Genomic DNA, 9063 nt, shown 5'->3' on the forward strand with positions numbered 1-9063 from the left:
CTGAAAAGCAGAAAGAGAAGGGCACGTAAGAACACTAGGCCTAGGCAGGGAAAAAATCATTCTAGTTATGTGCAAACAAGTAAAGAAATGAGAAACACAATATATGTCAAATTATTACTCAATTTATATTTTGAGCACCTACCAAATGAGAGGCATACTATTAGGTGCATGACTCAAAGGAAATAAAACATGGTCCTTCCCTTAGGAAGGTATGGGGAGACATATGTACAAAGGTCATTGTAACAGATAACTGATGATGATGCTCTGGGAGAATACAGGAGGAAGACGTGTTCTGCTAGGAGGGAGAGGAGGAGGTAACATTGGAGGTTAGAATTAAGGAATGAGCATGGGTGTCCTGCAAAGAAGGAATGGGAGGGGCCTCTCCGTCTGAAGGTTGAGCATTTGCAAGAGGATTATGTTGAGAAAAGGTCAAATGTGCTCAGGGAAAGGCAAGGGTGGGTGTGTGTGTGTGTGTGAAAAGGGACAATTTGTGACAATTTTGTAATAATCCAGGAAAGAAAGAGGCCTTGAACTATGATGATGGCAGTAGACACCTCACCCCAAAAGAATCTGGGAAGGGACCACATGAACCAGGTTTTACAGAAATGTATTGTAAAAGCCCAGAAGAGTTAAATAGCCTAAATGTAGCAAAGAGGAAGAGCAAAGCCAACATGTTGAGTCATTTATCATAGGACAGTGATTTTCAAGCCTGAGGAGGAAGAGAAACAGGAGTAACCAACACCCCATGGGTGGAGCTAGTAATAACAAAGGGGACTCAGGAGGGCACTTGCTCGCCCTGGAATGCTCTGAGGGAGTATTTCTTTGGGGAATCATATTTAGGGAATATTTAGGGAAAGTTGATAAAATACCCAAAGAATCAGGCATTTTAAAGCCCATCTGACAGGCAAGCTCCCACAACGAGGTCTGGAGAAGTGGTGATAATGCTGTGTAGTGGGTCCATCCTCTTCTTCCGGTCAGCAAGGAAGGCTGTGTAACTGATCATCCTTGCTCTCACCTCTCCTATCTACAAACAAGCGAATATGCTCACATACTGACTTTTTCCTGCTGCACTATGAAACCAAAAGCCACAGTATCAAACTTACAAGAAGATCCATTTCCACCAGTTTTCTTCAGTTCTCTAGAGGTGTGATCAATTCCATCCACAAGAAGAAAAGAAGGCTCTAGCTATATAAAAAACAAAGGACTGTGGCTTTGGATTTTATTCTCCAAGTATTTGGATATCTTTCCAAGTAGAAAGTTATATGACATAGACCTCTGCATCTAAACAGCAGGAAATCTCTACTGACTAATTTACAACCTTAGAAACAGGATGGCAGGCGAACCAAACTGCGGTGGACAACAGAAACCCTATTTTCCCCAATACAGAGAGAAGGAACCACAAACAAATACCAGCTTATAATTTCTCCCTAAGATGACAGACACACTCCACCCTATCGAGGCAACCGATGCCCACAAGCTGTCTCTGAGGCTTCACCTAAAATACACCCTTGTCCTGGATGTAGTTATAATGTTCTATAAATACTTTCCCTGTTTTTATATTTGTTTAATGCTCTGATTCTACTGCCTGTGTGTGCCAGTTTAATCCATCTCCAGAAGATGGACCATCTATCATGTTGATTTATTTAAGTATATAAGTAACTGTTAATGACTAACACGTAAATTGGCATGTTGATGTCTCATGCCACAAGGAAACTCTCCCAATATTTTCAGAGTGTTCAGGTGGTGGGTTCAACGGAAAGAAAAACCCCACAGGCATCCAAGTCACTTCCAGGTCATAGGTTTATTTCTGCCATTAATCTGCTGCACTAATTACTTAGGTAAAATATAAATAAGTAGGAATTGAAAATCTTCCTACTTAATGGCAATGAATGGAAAGTAACCAAAGAACTGTATACAGTATTTGGATTTCTGCTTTGGTTATTAAGGAGAAAAAAAAAAGGTACTACCACTGATTAACAAACCGTGCTAATTAATTCTTGTTTCTATTCTCAAATTTTTCTTAAGACAAAAGCCCTAAGAATTTCCGGATCATTTTTGAAAACTGGAGAATTTCAGAAAGGGTGATAGAATCCATGAGTGCAAAGGCAAAATCCTTTTTCTTCTCTTTTTTCCCATCCCCCAACCAACCCTCTCCACATTAATGTTCCAAGATTCACTGGAGACTCACAGATGCAGCAGGATGTGTCTCCCCTGCTTAGTAAGCCTTCTCTATCTCAATAAGGTAAAGATCACTAAGGCGGTGCCTTTACCTGCAAAATCCTTTCTGGAAGGCCAGGTGACATTTATGAAATATCAGAGGTAGGGGTTGTACCTCTGTTTCCATGGCAACTGGCTTTCTTACACCCCAACGTGTTGCAAACCCCCAGAAGTTAGCACTGTTGGTCACGTGACATAAGCAAGCCAAATGTGAAGGGCAGAACACAAAGACAAAATTTATTATTTTAAGAGTCTCCCATATTTTTTTTATGATAGGTGCTTCACAGATATTATCTCACTGGCTCCTCTGAATGTAACTTTTATTTAAATTAAAAAACTGGGGCTCAGAGAGATTCAGTAATTCACCCAAGGCTTCATAGCTACTAAGGGGCAGAGTCAGAAATCAAACCTGGGCTCAAGGACACCACAGCCCCACTCAGTCCGCCACACCAGGCTGCAGCACACAAATCCTTACCAGGTGGTAAGGACTCAGATCCTGGCACTGCAGCTAAGACCCTGGTGAGGTCTCCAGACATCTGTAAGCAGCTTATTTGTAAAAATGATCTACATCTCTACCTTGAATTGCTAGAACTGCATCCATCTGAAGTGTTTGACTTGACTGATAAACCTCAAATCTCACTGTGCATGGTTTGTAGACTGCACTGCACATCTGGCATGACTTCAGCTCCTGCTACTCTGCTGTACTCCATGTCTCTGCTCTCCTGCCAAGACCTGCAGGCTACATCTGTGCTACTGGTCACTCTGTAGTTACTCTGTTACGAAACACTCAACCGTCCTAATAAAAGGGGATTGAGAAGGCAGAACACTGCCCTCCATTGTGTTCAGCTCCAATCTGGTTCTTATCCTCACCACCCTCCCTCTTTTCTGCTCTCTCTCTCTCTCTCTCTCTCTCTGAGCAACAGAGAAAGAAATCTCCAGTATTCACTGGGAGTAGCTAGTGGGAGCAGAGAAATGGGTAAGCCTGCACTACTTGCCGGCTCAGTGTGTAGGTGTATCGCCGGAGTCCAGATGGCTCCACACTATTTGGTTTCCTAGTTTGTGTTCATCACATCTCTAATACTTGTTCACAGGCATGTGGTGAAAGCATAATTGTGCATTTTATGGTTATGAATGGCACAGCCTGGCAACTCTCCAATTATTATTTCCATTCGCTGTCATGCATTATCAATCTAATTCCCCATTACACACCATTTTTTTTCATGCATTCCTCACCCAGCAAGGACAAAGAAAGGCAAAAGCCCTGTGAATAAGACTACAACATCAGAACAACAGGCTGATTTCAATGGACATTGGGGAGTTATAGCCTCAAGCTGGGGGGATAGCTTTGGGCTCACCTGAAGTGAACGTCATTGTTAAAAGGTTTAGTACAACCTTTTGCAATAGTACCAAGACTTCTGGCCCCAAGGTTGGCAAGGGATTGCTAACTGTGATAATGGAGCCATACCACAGTATGAACTAGGAAAAGGTCAGACACAGGAGGACCTAATAGGTGACATTTCACTTTAGACCACTTGGATTTCCAAATTTCTAAAGACATCTAAATATATTGATATTGGAATGTGGTGTGGAAGTTTCCCTTGGTGTTTTACTTACTCCAACAGAGTCTATTTGTGCCCATCATGAGCAGAGGGTTCAATATTAAATGAACAGAAAGTATACAATGAACACAAATTGGCAAATAACTGCCAATAAGGTAGGAGCAATAAGACACATGTGGATGCGGTCAGAGTTTGGGGAGAAAGGTGTACAAGCACAAATGTTCTTGACCATGAACAACTAGTTTCTTCCTGTGATGCATCACGGAGTAATTGTAGCTCTAATTTTAAAACCAAAAACCCACAACCACCACAGATAAGAGATCTGGCTTCCTAACAAGCTAGATCCTACACACCACATTTCTGAATTAGAGTTAGCTCTGATTGAACATTTGCAGAGGGGTTTACTCATTCAGTTCACACAGAGGCTACTAGCTCGTTGCTTCTTGATTATTTGGTAGTAAGAAGCCCATTGAACTAAAGCCAAGCCCTCAAATTCCTTCCAACAATCATGACATTTATTCTTAGTGGTAATTTCTATTGTCAAAGAGAAAACTTTCTCTTTTGGGAGAAAATACCTAATTTTGATTGATACAATTAAGAATTGGACACACACACACATTAGCACCCAAAATAAGCATGAATGCAAGTCACTAAACAGTAGAAACAGCTCTGATCATCTTCTGAGAAAGGCATAATGGTAGATATTTTTAGAATAATGCTCTTAGTGGTAGAACAGGCTGCCTCAAATGTAAGGGTGTGCCTAGATTATTCTTTATAAGAGAAAGACATGCTGATCCCATCGGACAGTGGAAGGGTGGCAGCTGACAGATTTAGGGAACCAAAAGGAAACTGCTGTGGAGAGAATTTGTGATAAGCCAGAGTTATGCTGATTCAGAAAACTTCTTACAGAAGAGTAGTGAAACCAGCAGGCCTTAGTGAGCTATGGTAACCCCGAGGCCCTGAAGTCCAGGAGTTGTTGGACCAGCTCTGGAGATTAAATGGCCTAGGAAAAACAAGCATAAAAATGGAAAACACTACCAAGGGACTTCAGTCTGATGACAGCTGGAATGAATACCACAATGTAAAATACTCAAATCGCACCCTTCCCCAACAGGTTCGATTCTCAGTAGCCTCTTCCCCAGATTCCTTCAGTCTTTGAGTTTGCTTATGGTAGGAAAAGTTCAGGTATCTATGTAGCCTACAAAACCGATGGAATGATCCCTTCTCTTCCTTTTCTCACTTCAACTCCTGTCTTTTAGGAAACATCAAATGTCTTCTTCTGTTCCATTAATGCCATTTTTCAGAGAGTAATGAACAGCAAAGAATCAGAAAGGGACAAGGCAGAGTGAAAGGATAACCAGTGTCCTAGGTCACAAGGGTACATGGGCCTGAGGCACCTACTGATCCTGCCCAGGTAAGGTAGTTCCTCTTTTCCTCTTCCTTTAGCTTAGGAGGAATAGTACAGTTTTTAGGATTTTGGTCAAATAATCACTAGAAGATTTTTATCCCATAGTTTCTCTCCTTATGACGTCTCAGAACTCAGAAATCATTTTTAATTGAGATGCTGGAATTTTCTTTCTTTTTTTATCTTTTTTTTTTTTTTTAAGTCTCACCTGAGGACATGTTTATTGATTTAGAGAGAAAGAGGTTAGGGGAGAGAAACAACGATGTGAAAGAGAAGTGTCACTCAGCTGCTTCTCATATGCATCCCGACTGGGGATCAAACCTGCAACCTTTGTTGTATGGGACGCAGCTACAACCAACTGAGCCACCTGGCCAGGGCAGAGATGCTGGAATTTTCCACAATAGACCGAAACAGAGAATTTCTACCTTATATTTTATTGACATATCAGATGCTATCCAAAATATAAAAGTTATCAATTGAGGTCATCGATGAATCCAAACTTATACACTCTTGATACTATGCAGAGTGGTTTAAAATAACTCCACCAGCTATTTATCTGTTAGCATGACTACTTCTCATTTTGAAATATCTAAATAAAAATTCTCCATAAACTATACTGTTCCTTTAAAAAAAAAGTATTTACATATGCAAGATATCTAAGAACAAAGCTTTAAATTTGAAAGTACCCCATCATCTTTTCATACAGTTAGTCAGGTTAAATGCAACTCATAACAGATAAGTATGTGGCATGTGAATAGAACTATATTTTACTTTTACACATACACACACACATACACAGAGGCATTAATAATGTGACCACAAGTGATATATTTATGCAATAAAGTCAGTAAAGATCTTCCTTGGAGGAGGTCTCACTTGACCCTACACTTATTAAAAAACAAGAGTACCCTGAAAGGTCCACTCAATACCAAAGTTCCTGGATTTTCCATCTCATCACTGCCTTTCCCATCACAAACCATCCACACTTTAAAAAAAAAAAAATCAACTTATCAGGGTTGACTCAAGAGCCCTTCCTTCACACCTCTGGTGTATGTATACACCACTCCACAGTTTTTTCCAAGTTCTAGAACCCAAGCAAGGACTCATACTTGGCTTTGCCTTTGACCTCAGACTGTAACTTTGCTGTTATGATAAAATGGAACACTGTACACATCTGGGATGTAGTTCTCATGGATTATGAAATCAGCAACTCACTGAACCTCAAGGGGTCTCAGTTTCCCCAACAACAAGATCATGCTAATGGTAGGAGCCACCTGCCAGGCTATCAAGGGACTTGGCAACAATGCCTACAAATTACACAGAGGCCCTGTGCCATAAATAACAAGTCTTATTAATAAAATTAGTTCGAGATGAGAGCCAAAAAATTATAGCAGAGGCAAATCATACTTGACCAGAACAAAAGAGGGTAGGGAGATTTTCTGATCCTCATTTCTACTAACAGAGTTCCCCTTCAATACAAGAAGAGTTTTTTTATCCTTGTTTTATTTTTCTAAAAGGTTACTTCTACCCTTACAACTTAATACATCAGGTGTTACTTTATTTCAAGTTACCTGGATGCAACATTCTATTCACTGACCAGACAATAGTGTTGATTTCAAAGCTTATTCAAATATTGCTCCCAATTAAATTAATTGTGCTATTTAACCTCTCAGGACCAAATAGATTCTAATCTATTCCATCAGGACCCCCATTCTTGTTGTGTGTTAAGTAAACCCAAATTTCATTTGCACCAGAATGGATCCCTCAGCCAACAGAAATGGCTCATCCCCTGACACTCCAAACTGCAAGAGACAAGTCACACTTTGAGGATCAAAATCAGATTTCTGCTGATCTGCCTTGCCCAAATCAGACTCCAATGAAATGGAGCAAAATTTTATGAAAGAACTTGAAGCAATTTGAAGACTAGAAACAAGCAAACAAAACAATGAAATGTGGTCTCCCATGCCCTTCCACAATCCCCACTTTATTGCACATTTTTAAGATGGCATCCACTTCTCTGAGTGTAAGGGATAGATTTTTGCATCCAACTCCTGAGGAACTTCCCCCAGGGCCAGGGGTGGCTTCCCTGGGTAAAGTCAGAAGTTGGCTCCTGGCTCTCTGGTGCTTTCCTACAAGTCACAGTCGTGCTTTTGGAAAGGAGACTTACGGATGCTGAGGTGGAAGGGGATACGAGCAGTTGTTCAAAACTCGATCAGTTAAATGCAGATCAAATCAGCCAGGCCAGGTGTCTAAACACAGCTAAGGCCACTCCAAAACTGACGAGGCTGTTCAACCTGAACGGCTGGGATTGAGAAGTGTGCCTGTCCCAGGTGTTCTGAGAATGCCTTCAATCAAAAGCAACGAGGATTCATACTGAAAGAAGCGAGAACAGCAGCAGCGGCAGCCTCTGTTGGGATGTTCCATTCATAGGGGAGAGAGAGCTTCATCCATTCATGGTGCAGTCAGGGAGTCCTCTCCTGCACTGGGTGGCCTTTCTCAGTGAGCTGAGCTTCCGGGGCCCTGGCATGGCTGCATCTTTCAGAATGAGTATGTCTAATGTCTACTAAGTAGCTACAGCCAGAGCTATTATTAGCACAGCCATCCCTTGGAAATTCCCCAGAATTTGCTTGAATCTACAGAGCAGTTGCTCTAACAAGACATGGGAGAAAGACACCGGAGGTCCTGATGACACACCGGCAGCCCGCACAGCTTTCCAAGTGCAGGGCTGGTTAATCTTTTCTAAATATAATGTGTACCAACATTTGGGCCGCTGCAACACAGAAGCATTGCGTGGGGTCATTTTTAAATGACCGCGTCCTAAAGGGGGTTCCCTCTTCTCCTCCTCCCCTTCCTTTCTGCATCAAACTTGCTGCAGCCATTTGGAATGTAAAGAGCAGTCCATTTTGGCAGCAGCCGGCGATCGCTGCCTGCCTCTGGCCACCCCTGTCTGAATCGCTCCCTTTTGCACCCAAAGGGCAGAACTCCCCTGACATTTCCATAAAAACGGTTTTTAAAAAATAATCCCACATGGTCTGCACACCGCAATGTCCTTTCTTTCTCCCTGGGTAAATTCAGAGAGTTCGGTGCCAAAGGAAAGTGTCTGTGGGAAAGAGGTGGGAATAGTGTGGGCCGCACGTGGGGTTTGCATTGAAAAATGTCACCACCCCGACAGTATATACGCTACGTCCTCCGTTAAGGGGTGTCATGTCCCTCTCACCGGCCCAGCATATAAAACAGGACCCAGAAGTGCTGCATAGTCAATCGCCGCCCTGCGATAGCGGCTGGAAAACAAAGACACATTCATTACCTTTTATTTGTTGCGCTTCTCAGGGAGCCAAGGAACTTCGGGTTTGCAGCGGCGGATCCACGGAAACCGGCGTCCCATCCGCCCTGGGAGCGCAGGCCCCTGGCCTACTCCACGGCATCCACGCCCGGCGCCTCTGCCTCCTCCTCCTCCTTCTCCGCGGCACCCGCAGCCGCCCGCTGGTCCCGCTGCCCCCGCCCCGCCGTCAGCCCTCCGTCAGCCCATCGCCTGCTCGCGTCTCTCCTGCCGAGCCTGGCCTCGCGCCAGGACACCCCGCCGCCGGCCCGCCCCTCGCCCGCCGCGCCCGGCCAGCCGCATGGTGCGGGCACCCTCCGCCCCTCGGCCCGCGCCACGCCCCCTGCGCACAGAGCGCGCTCCCCGGGCGCGGCCCGCGGGGGACCGACGCGTCCAGTCCCCGACCAGGCGGGCTCCGTGGGTCCCTAGCCCCGGCCTTGAGCACCGGACACAATGAGCGCCCCCGCCCGCGCCCCGCCTGCCGCGGCCCGGTAACGCCAGGAGCCCCGGTAGCACCGAGCTGGCCACGCAAACGCAGTCGGGACAAAGTTAGATCCTGAAGG

General features: G+C 44.1%; 1 protein-coding gene across 1 annotated transcript in view; it reads right to left on the bottom strand.

The window, feature by feature from the left end:
- FRMD4A (FERM domain containing 4A) overlaps positions 1-8655 on the bottom strand; it is a 212186-nt gene extending 203531 nt beyond the window's left edge. Inside the window, exon 1 of the mRNA XM_090266546.1 lies at positions 8489-8655. The gene's annotated coding sequence lies outside the window, so the exon portion shown is untranslated. The remainder of the gene's footprint in view (positions 1-8488) is intronic.
- Positions 8656-9063: the final 408 nt, after the last annotated feature.

Source organism: Furipterus horrens, unplaced genomic scaffold (assembly GCF_987537825.1).
Source record: "Furipterus horrens unplaced genomic scaffold, mFurHor1.1.pri manual_scaffold_2, whole genome shotgun sequence".
Classification (NCBI taxonomy): Eukaryota; Metazoa; Chordata; class Mammalia; order Chiroptera; family Furipteridae; genus Furipterus; species Furipterus horrens.